The 12,842-nt window shown below is 43.8% G+C and overlaps 1 long non-coding RNA gene across 1 annotated transcript; it reads right to left on the bottom strand.

Annotated features, from left to right (window-relative positions):
- Positions 1-8,706: 8,706 nt before the first annotated feature.
- On the bottom strand, positions 8,707-9,671 carry LOC131924386 (uncharacterized). The gene is made up of 2 exons (XR_009382874.1): positions 8,999-9,671; positions 8,707-8,910 (listed from the first exon to the last, which is right to left on the bottom strand). It is a non-coding gene; the product is annotated as an uncharacterized LOC131924386 (long non-coding RNA).
- Positions 9,672-12,842: the final 3,171 nt, after the last annotated feature.

A 12,842-nucleotide genomic window follows, 5' to 3' on the forward strand; every position in this document is an offset into this window, starting at 1 on the left:
TTCAAAGTTGGATATAAATTCTAAATCAAGTTTTCTAAGAAGAATGTGAAAATGAGTCTATATGTCAGATAATAAAATAAAGTGTAACCACATAGCATATGTTATTGATCAGATAATTCACACCACATTTCTGCTTTGTTACACTCTTTTCTCTCTTCCCATCTGGCTAAAAAGCCTAAGAACTTTGCGTGGATAGTCACAGCTTATGCAAGGAACATTGCCTCTCACAGATGGCACCTCATTAATTACAGCTTGCAACAAATAGTTTTCTCAACAAGATTGTTGTCTGTCTACACATACAGGATGACTAGTCATGCAATGTTTCTATATTTCATTGGGAATTGTGGAGAAAGAAAATACTAATATTTACTCCTACAGTGTTTCTTACAACAATCTAAGTAATGTGTAGGGCTGTGGTCATTCTGACAAGTGTGAAGTTGAGAACCACTGCTGTGGGATGTTCTGTATGGCAAATGTGTTGCTGATTAGTCAATAAATAAAACACTGATTGGCCATTGGCTAGGCAGGAAGTGTAGGCGGGACAAGGAGGAGAATAAAGCTGGGAAGTGGAAGACTGAGTCAGAGAGACACTGCCAGCCACCACGATGAGAAACAGCATGTGAAGATGCCGGTAAGCCACGAGCCACGTGGCAAGGTATAGATTAATAGAAATGGGTTAATTCATGATAGAAGAAGTAGATAACAAGAAGCCTGCCACGGCCATACAGTTTGTAACCAATATAAGTCTCTGTGCTTACTTGGTCGGGTCTGAGTGGCTGTGGGACTGGCAGGTGAGAGAGATTTGCCCTGACTGTGGGCCAAGCAGGAAAACTCAAGCTACAAACCACTGTGCTAAATGGTTCCTAAAAGCTCTTTCACCTCTAAATCCCTTAAAAGTCACCATTGAAGCTCCTTTAGGAAGAAGTAGAGATAACCTGTGTCCCTGTAGCTGTTAAAGCACTTACTTATCTGTCAATATAACTGCAATGAGAAGTCTCCTGGACAAGTCCAACACATGCCTCAAGTCCCTTAGAATGATGTTTTAAACTAAAGACTCCAGTCCATTCGTGGGTCCTTTGTAAGACATTTGTAAAGAGAGAACATCGCAATAGTGTTTAACATGTATTATGCACCTGTTGTATATAATTTCATAACTATTAGTTATCCATTACGGTTCACAAGTTAAAACTGTACTTCTTAAACTAGCCAGGGAAGGGAGACCTGTGCTTGGAACCATTCTTATTCAGTAATACTGACCATATCTTAGGCATACTACACACAGTAAGGGAGTGAGCCTTAAGCATGTGCATCAGCTTGCGAAAGGAGGTAAATGATGCTGATGCTCTGCCATAGAAATGGACTGTGTTGCTCAACTCCTCATTCTGACCGTCCCAACCTTAGAGTGGGCTTGTTTTCATCTGATAGTCCCTGACAGAATTCGAAGCAGAAAGAAAAATCCCTCAAGGTCTTTGAGTGCAAAGAACTCATATTCTTAGTACTGTTCTCTGATCGTAACAAGGCTTCCTAGGCTTATATCCTTGAAGCTCATTAAAAAGCATTTCTTTAAAGTCTCCAGTGACCTTCACAAGCAGGAGTGGGTGAGGACAGAGCTGGAAAAAAATCTGAGGCGTACAGGTCACCCTCCAAAGACTCCACTCTACGGAATTGGAAGCTAGAGCCTTCTGCTTTTTCTGTTTAAAATAACATGTGAGTGTTGCAATTAACCCCAAAGAAACGAGTATTTATTTTAACATTAAACATGTTTTCCACATCCTCATGTATAGCAGCTGGTCTGGGACGGGGCCAATATTTTAGCTGGTGTTTTTCCCAGTGGTGTCCACATGTTTCAGCTGTAGGCAGAAGAAACAAATTCTGATCTCCCTCTGCTCCATTGGTGCCTACCTGCCTTTCCCCTTGCACAGGTGTGGGGCTTCAACTTGACCTGAATGAAGCCATCTTGAGTGACAAGAACCATGACCATGCTGAGTGACTCTGGCTAGCTTTCTCCAATTGACCCCTAGCATCTATAAATAGAGTGGTCTACAGAGTTTTATGACCAAGATTCTAGACCCATCAGCACAAGGAATGTGTCCAGTGCCCTTGGTATTAGCTGGAGATAAATCAGCGCCATCTTGGCTTGGATGAAGTCCTATGCTGGCCATTCTATCTTACTCCTCCTTCTGATCCAGTTTGTGAGAATTCACCTGTCTTGCTATTCAAGATATCTTTCTTTACCTAAGTGCCTAATAAATTATACTCTGTGTAATCCTGGGTTTGTCTGCCTTTTTCTTTGGCTTTGTTGCATCTTGAAGCTGGTTCGCATGCTTTTACTTGAACACCAGGGCCCAGATTCCTACCCTGGCACTACCTAGAAGCACCTTCTGTTCTGTTCCCTTTCCAAAATTTGCCCAGTCTGTTTCCTTTCACAATGACTGTGCCAACCCACTGTCTAATTATGATAGTTTTGTTTCTTCCTTTCAAGGAAAAGATTTTAGTGTTTTCATATAAGATCCTAGGTGTCATGACAGACTTACAGGAAAGAGATCTGGGAACAAGATACTGTGCATCATGTCACCCCTAAGTACATACCATGCCTTGTAAAGACACAACTCTTGGCAAATCTAGTCTTAGAGATAAAGTTATCATAGCAGAAAGTTGTGGAACCTGTCTTGATGGTTTTGTTTGTTTGTTTTGGTCCGCTTGATACAAAGTACAGTTATCTGAAAAAAAAAGAGACCCCAATTGAGAAAATGCCTCCATCAGATTGCCTGAAGGCAAGTCTGTAATCATTTTCTTCATTAATGATTGATGTTAAGAAGGCCCCACCCTACACTACTGTGTGTGGTGCCACCCCTGGGCAGATGGGCCTGAGTTGTATAAGAAAACAATCTGAGCAAACCATGAGGAACAAGCCAGTAAGCAGCATCCTCCATGGTCATTACCTCAGTTCCTGTCTCCAGGTTCCTGCCTTGAGCTCCTGCCCTGACTTCCTTTCATGATGGACTGTGATGTGAAACTGTAAGCTGAAATCAACACTTTCCTCCCCAATTCGCTTTCAGTCATGGTGTCTTTATCATAACAGTAGAAACCAAACTAAGACAGAATCTAATTCTAAATAGCTTTTCCAAGCTTTCATCACGGGGCTGCTTAGTGCTATACTGCGGTAGGGGGGTGGGTGACGACAAAGAAAGGTTGGCCTAAGCCTGTGCTGGTCTCCAGGCTCCTGGGAGTCCAGAAGAGTGTGTCTATACTTGGGTTACCCTTTGAGTAAGGCCATTGAGATCTGAGGCTGTTTCCAGTATATCCTGCTAAAACTCTCAGGATCCATTTTCCATAAGTAAAAGTGTTAATTACATTTTCAAAGCTGTAAACTCCACACAATGTTTTTGGAAGGCGGTGGGAGGATGAGTAAGTGTTTGGAGACACTTTCTTTGCTGGCTTGGCTCCCACATCCATTGCTGCCCACATGGTGCCAGGCAGATGACACCTTTGAGGGGTGTGTGTGTGTGTGTGTGTGTGTGTGTGTGTGTGTGTACCTTGAATAGGTGTGTGGATGGTGGAGAGAATCATTTTCCTTCTCTTGAAATTAGACGTTTATCTGGAGATATCTGAAGGTCGCTATGTAAATACCACTCAGAAGATGATGATCTCTTCTCTGCTTTAATACAGGGATAACTGATATTCATGGGATTAAATATGTGCATCAGTCTGGCACCTGGAGCAGACGTGTGTGGAAGAAACACAGCCCCTGAATCAAATGCATACTTTTTCAACATGTCCCTGTTCCTACCCTCTGGCCACAGCTAATGGGGACAGACCAGCAAAGTCACTGGCTGCACAACACTCATCTCATTCTGTCACAGGATGGTGTGTGCTAGGACTGCATGACAGAGTTAAGTAGATACGACCCTAGAAAAGAGTCAGAGAACATTTCCATCAGTGTCTCCCCGACTGGAAGTTATATAAGTTCTTGTAGTGTCATATTAGTGCCTTTTTTTTATTATTATTATGTAAGAGGCATGCTCAGTTAAAGGTTATATTTAGTTTTGATAACCTGTCCCTGTTTTACTCAAGACCCATCAACACTGCATTTACCATGTGTGCTAATTAGTTTGTTTCATTTGTTTCTTTTTGTCAACTTGATACAAGCTAGGAAGAGGAAACTCAGTTGAGGAAATGTCTTCATCCAATTTGGCTTCTAGGGCGTTTTCATGATTAAATGGTTGATGTGGAAGGCCTCGCCACTGTTGGTGGAGCCACTCCTGGGCCGGTGGTCCTGGGTGGTATAAGAAAGCAAGCCAAACAAGCCATGGTGAGAAAGTAAAGTATTCCTCTGTGGCTTTTGCTCTGTACCCACCCCATGTTCCTGCCCTACTTGGGTTCCTGCCTTGGCTTTCCTCAATGGTGGAGGATGTGATGGAGAGGTGTAACTTACAAGTAAACCCTTTCTGTCCCAAGTTGCTTTTGGCCATGGTGTTTTATCACAGCAATAGAAATCAAACTGAGACATGCCCAGTACTTTAATTTCGCCTTATTTGTGTCTTTCAGAACACTCATTTGTTGTTACTACTGTTGATAATGCTCATTTACAATTACCATGTGATTGCTAATTGGATCACTAGCCTTCTTCATCTATATAACATCTGGCTATGGATCTTCAGTCTAACCTCACACTGGCTATTTGCCTCGGGCAACTATACAGAGCCTTTGGGTGTTTGTTTGGTTTGGTTTGGTTTTGTCTGACATATAACACTTCATTATTACTATTCAATAAGCCTGTAGCCCTTCTGCTTTTTTGTGTATTACACGTATGCCAGCCTAAAACATCATAGCAGATACATCATTTTAAAGGATACTGATTTGTGCAGTAAATAAAATTACATATGTGTACATGTAAAACATCCAGCCTGGCACTTCACTATCAGCATGTGTGGATTCCTCCTCTTCTCCTGGTCCTCACAATGGTCCAAGCCTTTAATAACCTTCCATTCTGTAGTGTTATGGCACCATAGAATCCTGAATGTTATCTTTTTGCCTTCGCATGATTTCATTGGGGAGTCCACTGTTCTGGAAGCAAGAATCTGGATGTTATCAGCAGAAACGGACTCCCCCTCATTCCCCCAGGCTCTGGGGAATAAGCCTTTCCCCTCTGTTCCTGGCTCGTGGACAGTCTTATCTTCTTTGACCCGGCTGTATCTTTCTTGTCTCAGCCTTTGTCGTCACCTGTTCCCCTCCCCTCTGGGATCTATATGTCCTGCCCTTAGCTTCTAGGAACACCAGCCATAGACGTGGTTTGGATATGGTTTGACCGTGGCTCCCAAACATCTAGGTGCGGGAAGCATGGTGTCTAGTGCGGTAGTCTTGATGGAGTAGAGACTCTAAGAGGCCAGGCCTGGCACAGATTTAAGTCAGGGGGGGAATCACCTATGGAAGGGGTTAATGCTGCCCTCATGGGCTCACCCAGCTCTCTCAAGAGTGAGTTGTATAAAGAGAGCAAGGCTGACCCTTGAGTCTTTCTCGTTGCCTGTCTTGCCTGTGGTTTCTCTCGCTTGTACATGTGCCCACCATGACGCAGTCTGCCATGTTATAAGGCAGTCACATTGCTCTCACCAGAGGCTCAATAAATGAGGCCTCCACAATCATGAGATAAATCAACCTCTTTTCTTTATAAAGTACCTAGTTTAGATATTTGATTATAGGGACAGAAAATGGACACTTATACAGGATACATCTCAGTACGAGATAGCGTCATCTTCACTCATTACATCTGCAGGACCCTATGTCCAAGTAACATACACTGAAGTTTCAGGGAGAGATGTACTAGAGGATGCTATTCACCCAATCCAGCACAGGGAAGTAGTGTTCGGTCTGTCTGAAGGAAGCCTGCCACTCCCATCACTTCTACTGAGATCGGTAAAGCCCAGAGGAGAACTTTCTCAAGTATTAGGAGAACAAGTTCTTTGTACACGGCATAGGGAGAATACTGCTCTGCCCAGAGCAGGCAGGCCTTTGATGGGGGAAAAAGACACTGAAAGAGGCTGAAGGTTATAGATGTAAGCCCTGAAGGGTTCAGGAGAAAAGAACTCCTTAGTGCAGTGGTTCTTAAACTGTGGGTCACAACCCCTTTGGGAGGGGGGGGGGTCACATATCAGATAAACCTGTGTATCGGATATTTACATTACAATTCATAGCAGTAGCAAAATTACAGTTATGAAGTAGCAATGGAAATAATTTCATGGTTGGGGGTCACCACAACATGAAGAACTGTATTAAAGGGTCACAGCGTTAGGAAAGTGGAGAACCGCGGTCTTAGAGGAATTATATTCTGCACTCCAGAGGCCACCTTGCTGTTGAGTCCGTGTGGAAGTAACAAAACCTGCTGGGAAGAATGAGGGCTGTCATGTGTGTGGTGGAAGCATGGAAGTGGGGTTCCAGCTCTCAGGCAATGATGACATAGGCCCAAAGTTTGGGGCCAGCAATGGCTGTGAAGTAAAGGGACATTACCAAGGGGTAAGGAAGGAATTACCTGGGAAAGACTAGCTCAATGATGACTTCCTTCAAAAGCATATTCTTTGGTCAAAGTCCAAAGGCACCCACAGAACCCCAAGGGTTTCTTTCCCTCCACAGAGCTCCTGGTAGAATTCATCTTTTGGCCGCATTTTAAGAATTGCCCACAGCTGATCACAGAGTCACAGAAAGAGCCTGCATCAAGAATTTTGTATCCTCCCCCCCCCCTCGCCGCCCCACACCTTTTTTTTTTATTTACAGACAAGGAACTCATCCCAGCACCTCTGCCAGCCCGGGGAAACAGGATTCTGAGCCATGACAGATGCCCTTTGTGCACAGCCACGCTGCCACTCTGCGACCTCTGTGCACTAATCATGGGGCACATCCAGGCATGGGACACCTGGACTGTACCTTTTTGGACCCTTGGCAAGGCCCTTTGCCTCCTGGTTTGGGGTTCCACTGGAACATAATAATGAAACAGGAAGCAAGCTGAACAGTGAAAGGGATAGAGTCCAAGTAGGGGCAGTATTTCAAGGCATTGCAAGGCGGCAACAGAGTACTGCGTTTATACTAACACCCTTTTAGGTGTAGTGCTAAGAACCAAATGGAAACCCTAGCAGTTCACACACACACACACACACACACACACACACACACACACACACACACAAACAAACACTTTTGGTGGCAGAATACACAAGTGGGGGACAAGAACAACTATGTCTGACAGTCCTTCTGGCAACACTGAGTTCAATGCCACAACAATGATCACCTGTGATAATTTCTTCCAAAGATACCTTTCTGTTGAGGGCACTGTTTTGCCATTATTTCAAACAATCCCCTTCATCTAATCCACCTCCCCAAACACGGCCAAACTGAAGGCCAGACACACCTTACGAGGTACCTGGAAGTCGAACCCAATTGCTAAAAACAGTGAACTCCCCACAGCGGAGCTGAATGACAGCTGAGCCCCAGGGAATGCATTCTGTGCTAGCATGACCCGACTCCAGTGAAGGCAACAGCCTGAGCAGTTTTGAGAACCTTACAGACGCTATGGATGTAGCGATAGGAATGGGGCCTCTGAGGCGACTTCTAGCCCAGAATTCCATGATTTAATATTTGTACCTTTTTGAAACAGTAATTTTGTCTATAAGACATAACTGACCCATAAGCTTGCCTTCTTTCAGAGAATAATTGGAAACAGATTTAATACAAGTCCAATAGCTAATTCAATCCCATCTGCTTCTCCACAGCCCAATATAACCATATATTTGATGATTTGAAGTCTTCCACCCCAAAATGTGTATGCATATACCCTTCAGGCAAACTTTTCATAAAACTTATATTGCTTCTTAGAGAAAACTAGGAGATGTAAAAATCCATTTCTTATACAATTTCAGAACCGAGCTAGGAGACAGTACTTAACTTTCATGAGGGAATGGAAGTCTTCTCCTTGAAGTCATTATTTTGAGTTTTCTTTAAAAGTGCTTTAACATGAAATAGTCTAGAATTAACTTTTTCCTGCCCGCGAGTCTGTTTGATAATCAGTTTGGTAGTTTTGTATCAGTTACCCCCTAGGTGCCTATGTAGGGGACACAGGAGAAAACTGAGGTTATGGAAGGAGCCTGAGGGGCACAAGCCCAGGGTAGGTAGAAGACCACACTGCCACAGAGTCCTCCTCCCCATAGTCAGCTGCTACTCACTGACATTTCAGCAAGCCTGTGACATTTCGCTAAAGCTTATGGCATTTCTTTTACTTATAGGGAAATCCTTGGAGTGTGCTGGGTTTCTCAGTGTGCCGTGGAGACACCTGAATGGGGGGACTATTTGTCTAAAATACAGCTGCAGGCAAGGAATAGTGGTGCTTGCCTATAATCCCAGCATTTGGGAGACTAAGGCAAGACTTTGGGTGTAAGGCTAGTCTGAGCTATATAATGAGACCCTGTTTTAAAACAGAAACAAAACAAACAACACAGAGAGAGGCAGGGAGGGGCCATCTCAGGAATAAACTTTTTCTTTCCACACTCAAGGTTGGTCTTTTATGTTTATTCATGTGTTGGAACTGTTTACAGAAGCACCACTGACTAATAGCTGAGTAATCACCATAGCAACCAAAGAACCCATCATCGCAACTGTATTCCAGGTCAGTTCATGTTTACTGCCTTCTCTATCAAATGATGGATTCAAGGGGAAATAAACCTCTATAAAGACGTGGACAGAAAGTCATCATTTATTTGTTCCCACAACCCCGAGTCCAGAAACAGCCTGACGTGACAACTTTTTTATCTTGGGGATAGTTCATTTGAGACAGTGAAGTGACAAGGTCATGAATCCCCTTGAACAGAGCAGAGATGTTTCTGTCCCAGAATGGCCTCATCAAGGGCGCATCGTCATTCTGCCAGCCTTGCCAATGGAAGACATGTGGGTTGACCCCCCCACCCCACCCCTGCCAAGGGAACTGCTGTGTGCTGATTTTATCCCAGTCCCTCACCTCATCAAGCACAGGATCCATGAGTCAGACAGCAACTCTGAGAAGGAAAAAAAAACATATTTAGAATAATTTTAGAAAAAGGAGACATGAGTGAGCCACTTTTAGAACCCAGATATCAAAACACGAGAAAGGAGGAAAGAGAGAGAGAGAGAATGTGAATTTTTTTCCCATCTTCCATTTTGTGAGACCATCTGCAATTCGCTCTTGACAAATCAGTTTGGAAGAAAGCTCAGGTGATGGGCCTTTGGTTGCCATGGCAATTATTCTGCTGTGTGCAGCCACTTAATGCATCTCTAATTTCCCCACAGAAGCACATACAAGGTCAGCAGAGGACACGAAATGCTTATCCCAGGCTCCAGGGGGGCGAACCTGGACTCTCTGCCTGGCATATGACCAATATTTCTTTGCAATTAATTTCATGCCTGAGAATAATAGTGGTTATCTTTAATATCAAATAAAATGAGGCCAGTTTGGACTCTGGCAAAGGAGAGGCATAATAATATGTTTGCCTAATTCAACCTACCTTGAGTTCAACCTTTCTTCCAACAGCTCAGTGAAGAATAGTCCCAAGGTTTCAGAGGAAGACAACCTGTTCACACAGGTTACCCCAAGACCTCCCCTCTTCTGTTAGGGCCCATCTTTTTTTTTCATAGAATATTTTGATAAAGTTAGATGTCTGACATTTTATACACACACACACACACACACACACACATACACACACACACACATACATACACATCATACACACACACATATAATGCATTCTGGTTACTCACCCCCCCAATTTATCTCCCTCCTATCCTTATCGATATCCACCTACCTACCTATCATTTTCCCAAATTCACAACTTTTGGTTTTGTTTTTATGATCCATTTAGTTTAACCCGGGCCATCCGTGTGACGGTTGTAGCGGAACTATCCCCCGGAGTCTTGGGGCGTCACTAGTGAATACACAACTGTAGGCAGTGACTCCCCACCCCTTTTCCTGAGTCTATCAGTAGGATAGGGTTCCTGTAGAAAGAATGTAAGAGCCAGAAGCTGTACAGAAGGGCTACAAATGCTGTCTACACAAAACACAGCCAATGTAACCACAAACTCAACATCTGTAGACACTTATACTAGTTCTGTACAAGAATGGGCCCATCCACAGCTGGGCAGGGATGGATGGTTTCAGGGCACCCATCTTTGATTCTCTGTCTCTCTCCCTGCCTCTGCTCTTTCTTGGGGCATCCATCTGATGGAGACTTTGATTTTGGTCCTCTGTGCCTAGGCGCAGTTCACATGCATCCCCTGCTGGGGTCTCGAGACTCTGTCAATGGAGTATGAATTCTGTTCCTCAGAATGTACCAGACACTTTGCTCTCCTCACTTTCCAATATTTTTGTATGGAGGTGGAGGGGAAAAATGATCCCATTTCATATTTTGCCCACACCCTAACCTTTCTGTTGCATGGAGGCTTAGAGTTCTAGAATGTTTGTTGAACATCTGTTCTAGAAAGCTTTTGTTGCTATGATAAAACACTGACCAAAATCAACTTGGGGAGGGAAGGGTTTATTTCAGCTTACCCATTACAGCCCATCGAGGGAAGCCAGAATAGGAACTCAAGCAGGAACCTGGAGGCAGGGTCTGACGCAGAGGCCATGGAAGAATGTTGCTTCCTGGATGGCTCTCCATGGCTTCTTCAGCCTGCTTTCTTATAAAGGCCTACCTGTCTAGGGATGGTATTGCTCACAGCGGGCTGGGCCCTCCTACATAGATTAGCAAGTAAGAAAACTCTCTGCAGACAACGCCAATCTGATGGAGGCAATTCTTTAGCCACAGCTCCCTTCTTCCTAGGGTGCTCTTGGTTTGTGTCATATAGAGTTGACAGCTGACATTAAGCAGGACAGCATCTATCAGCGCTTGCTTCTAGTCTAGGCCAGGGGGATACTGTAGCAGGTAGAACACAGGAAAGTCCTTGTGGTTATGTGGCTTATAGTGTCACAGGTGAGAAAGACAAGCTCTTGGTCATGTGCTAATAAGTAAGGGTCCAGTACGTAAGGAGTGGGTACATGCTCGCAAACATACTAAAGAAAAATGTCTCAGGAGAGCCATGGATTGTGATTTTAGGTAACACAAGACAAACCTTATGGAGAAAGCAACATTTGGGGCTAGACCTGAAACACTGTGGGGGTGAGCTAAGTGGACCACCACAGACCAGAATGGCTGGGATTGAGTGAGGCAAAGAGGAACAAGGCCAGATAGGAGTGCGTGTGTGCCCGTGCGCACACATGCATTTGCATGCTTGTGTGCATGCATTATGAGAGTAGCAATCAGATGCCAATGGTAAAATCAGATCAGATGAAAAGATTTTTAAAGTTAACTGTCATACAGCAAAATGAATGGATCACAATCTGGAAGACTTCAAACAAGGTTGGAAGTAGTTTTTCTTAAGCATTAACAGCATGTATTATAAAGTATAAGAGAGGAACCATCTCAACCCATTTCATGTATTATCATTATTTTTAGGACAAGCAGGTGTTTGTGCTATTTTGCCTGAGGCTAACTGGCATAATTTCACTGAATCATGCCAACAAGAATGTAAATTGACATTTTATGTTTGTGAGTTAAGTGTTTGGGGGCCACCAGAATGGCCTGAGTTTGAGTTATATGGCTGTGGGTGGTTAGCCTTGGGGGTTGTCTAAACAGCAGCCTCTGGTTTGGGTTTTCTGTAACAGAAATGGGTTAGACAACCATCAGAGCAGCCAGACATGAGACGTGCTGAGAAGCGGTTAGAGTCTGGGGTAGAGGTTACAGCCTCCTCCACCTGTTTGGCTAACAGCTTGCTACATCTCCTTTCTCCACTGCTGCAGGCAACCATCACCAACCCGGGTTTTATAAAATGTGACAGGTCTTCCATGAGCTTTGATTCACAACAAGCAGACCACCCTTCGGGGATAATGCAGATAACCATTTGTGCTATAGCACTTCCTAGGAACATGAGTCATTTTCAAAGATGCTGTGCAGTAACTTGATTTTGCAAATGGCCCCACAATTAGATTAAGATAATCTAAACTTTATTAAATTCTGGAGGACATATCCCATCATGTGATGTACCAGTTAAGCACACACACACCCCTCCACTCGCTGCCTAAATAATTTTAACTTCTAAGTTCTAAAGTCATTTGTCTCCTAACTGCTATGTATCAGACCAGCTTCTATCTCTGGGGACTTCCTAGGACTTAAATTAAAGCCCAGTGACATCCTGTGCACTTGTCAATATCCATTTACTCAATGATGAGGTTATGGCACCCTGGCGTAGTGCTCAGTTACACTACAGACATAAGGGCTGCTTCATAAGTGGCTAAGCTGGGGATGGACTATTTTTCCAGCTGCTTTTTAAAATTAGCATTCATTCTGTATACAGCATTCTCTGTCCCAATGCTAAAGTATAGTTATAACTGGTGTATACTTAGAAGAAAGCTCGCCTCCTTATATCTATGATTTCAGATCCTGTAACAATTAAACGACTTGGATTTGGGGTTTTGACTTTTTCAAGGTTAAGTATATCAGATGCTAAGCTCAGGGGTTTCAGGTGCAAGCAATGGGTAAGAAGCTTGGATAACTTTGGTGGTGCCTTAGTCAGTGTTCTATTGCTGTGAAGAGATACCATGACCACAACAACTCTCATAAGAGAAAGCATTTAACTGAGGCTTGCTTACAGTTTTAGAGATTTAGTCTATTATCATCAAGGCAGACATGGTGCTGGAGAAGTAGCTGAGAGTTCTACATCTAGATCCACAGGCAACAGGAAGAAAGGGACGCTGGGCCTGGCTTGAGCTTTTGAAATCTCAAAGCCCACCC

This window comes from Peromyscus eremicus, chromosome 14 (genome assembly GCF_949786415.1).
Source record: "Peromyscus eremicus chromosome 14, PerEre_H2_v1, whole genome shotgun sequence".
Classification (NCBI taxonomy): Eukaryota; Metazoa; Chordata; class Mammalia; order Rodentia; family Cricetidae; genus Peromyscus; species Peromyscus eremicus.